Source organism: Elephantulus edwardii, unplaced genomic scaffold (assembly GCF_000299155.1).
Source record: "Elephantulus edwardii isolate Elephantulus edwardi_28Jun2011 unplaced genomic scaffold, EleEdw1.0 scaffold00019, whole genome shotgun sequence".
Lineage (NCBI taxonomy): Eukaryota > Metazoa > Chordata > Mammalia > Macroscelidea > Macroscelididae > Elephantulus > Elephantulus edwardii.
The window spans coordinates 16,417,521-16,419,940 of NW_006399769.1; the positions used below are offsets into that span (position 1 = coordinate 16,417,521).

Here is a 2,420-nt window from a genome sequence, read left to right on the forward strand (position 1 = left end):
GATGGGCATTTAGGTTGTTACCAACTCCTTGCTATTGTAAACAAAGCCGCGATAAATATGGGTATACATATAACTACTTGGATGTCATTTATGGTCTCTTTAGGGTATATTCCCAGTAATGGAATTGCTGGGTCAAATGGTATCTTTATTTGCAACTTTTTGAGAAAGCGCCACTTTGAATGTTCTTCATAATAACTTGTGTTAACAAAGGACAAAGGCTAAGCTTGATAAGAATGGTAGATAACATACAGCAGCATGTGTGCTGCGTGGCTGAATCTGATAACTCCACAAAGCAGAAGAATGATAGGAACCAAAAGACACATTTCACTCTGCCTATTTGCGTAATCAGCCCCCCTTTTTTCCCTTGACACTCTTTTTGGCTTAGTTCCTAGATTCTACAGACAATATCCAACTACATTGCTGGTTAGTGATGAAATGTAACTGTAATTAGGAAATTAGGGGATTTAGGATCATGTTCTGGAATCAGATGCTAATAAAAGGATAGCCATCTCTCACCCTTTTCTGTTCATATAGTTTGGTGGAATATTTACCGTTCTTGCCACAAAGTCCCCGCTCTCCATCATGAAGCAGAGGAATTTCTGATAGCAAAGGAAAAAAGAGCTTGCCACCGTCTTCAGTGAAGCACAACATATAATAACACAAAGACCCAAACAAGCCAAATTACAGGCTGCACCACACTCACACAATAACCGATAGGCACTCTTGCGTGCTGCTTCATTAGAAATTATCATAAACTCTGCAAATTGCAACAGCCCACTTAACGTTTGTGGCTGATTCATACATAAGCCCGTTGGCAGTGCTGCCCAAGTAAAGATGTCTTCAAAATCTTTTCTATGAGCTTGAAAATGGAATTTTCTTCTGTCACCAGTTCTCAATGTTCTGCCAAGTTCAGGCTGTCATGGAGAGAAATAAATGCACTTGCCAAGCACTGCTAGGGGAGCTCCCTTGGTAGGAAATGATCCATAACATGATGCCCTTTTAAGATGTAGGGAGCACAGTTCTTAATTTAACTCTTCTTTCACACTGAAGAGTTGATAGGATTATGTCTGCATCTATAGATGTTAGGTACTCACCTTGAATTTTCTTATCAGAACACCTCATTTTCCTAGCCCCATAATGATACCTTAAAAAGAATATTGTGTACTTTAAAGATGAGCAGCAGTGTGGGGTGGGGGGATTCTCCACCTGCAAGGCTGATGGAGACATAAGGTGGTAATCTTGAAAATGAAGTGTTACCAGATTTCACTGTTGATCTTAGGTGCCATTAAGTTGGCTGCAGCTCATAGCAACTCTATGCACAAAGGATCAAAGTCCTGCCCACTCGTGTATCATTCTCACAGACCCTGCTATACTGCAGCCCACTGTTGCATTTAGTGGTCAATCCATCCCACTGAAGGTCTGCCTCTTTCTCTGACCCTTTGCTTTGCCAAGCATGATGTTCTTTTCCAAGAACTGGTTGCTCTTGATAAATGCCCAAAGTGTGTGATATGACATCCTGTTATACCTGCATCCAAGGAGCATACTGGCTGCACTTCTTTCAAGACAGATTTATTTGTTGTTTTGGCAATCCATGGTCTAACAGTATTCTTTGCCAATACTACAATCAGAAGGACAGAAAAAGACCCTCAAAGAGATGGATTTACCTAGTAACTGTTATAGTCACTGTAAGCTCGAGTATGTCAGAGAGGATGAGGACAGTACAGAAAAGGGCAGGGTTCAGATTCATTGTTCATAGGATTGCTTTGAATTGTAGACAACTCATAACATTTAATAAAAAAACAACAATAACAATTTGAAGGTATCAGTTCTTTGATCTTCATATTCATTGTCTAACATCCGTATGCATATAAGGCAATTGAAAACATTATTACTTGAGGCAGGCACACCTGAGTCTTTAAAGTGACATCCTTGCTCTCTAACATTTTAAAGAGGTCTTTTGCAGCCGGTTTTCTTAGTCAATATCATTTGAATTTTTTTTTTACTGCTGCTTCTATGAGAATTGATTGTGAATGCTAGAAAAAGAAAGTCCTTTGACAACTTCAGCCTTTGCTCCATTCCTCTTAATGTGGCTTATTATTCTAGTTTTGAGAATTTTTATTTATGTTGAGGTATAATCCACACTGTAGGTCATAGTCTTTGAGCATCATCAGTTAGTGTTTTAAATCCTCTTTTTTTATAGCAAGCAATGTGGTTGTTTGCTTATCACAATTCCTAATGAATCTTCCTCTAATCCTGATGCTATATTTTTCTTCATATAGCCTAGGTTCTCAGATTATGTGCTTAGCATACAGATTGAATTAGTGAAATGATACAAACCTGACACAGACTTTTCCTTATGGTAAGCCATGCACATATCTCCTTGTTTTGCCGTCGTCTTTTTTTTTTTAAAAGCAACTGAC

The 2,420-nt window shown here is 38.8% G+C and overlaps 1 protein-coding gene across 1 annotated transcript in view; it reads right to left on the bottom strand.

Annotated features, from left to right (window-relative positions):
• GALM (galactose mutarotase (aldose 1-epimerase)) overlaps nucleotides 1-1,378 on the bottom strand; it is a 110,902-nt gene extending 109,524 nt beyond the window's left edge. The window contains exons 1-2 of the mRNA XM_006882341.1: nucleotides 1,374-1,378; nucleotides 722-730 (exon numbers count right to left, since the gene is read on the bottom strand). The gene's annotated coding sequence lies outside the window, so the exon portion shown is untranslated. The remainder of the gene's footprint in view (nucleotides 1-721; nucleotides 731-1,373) is intronic.
• Nucleotides 1,379-2,420: the final 1,042 nt, after the last annotated feature.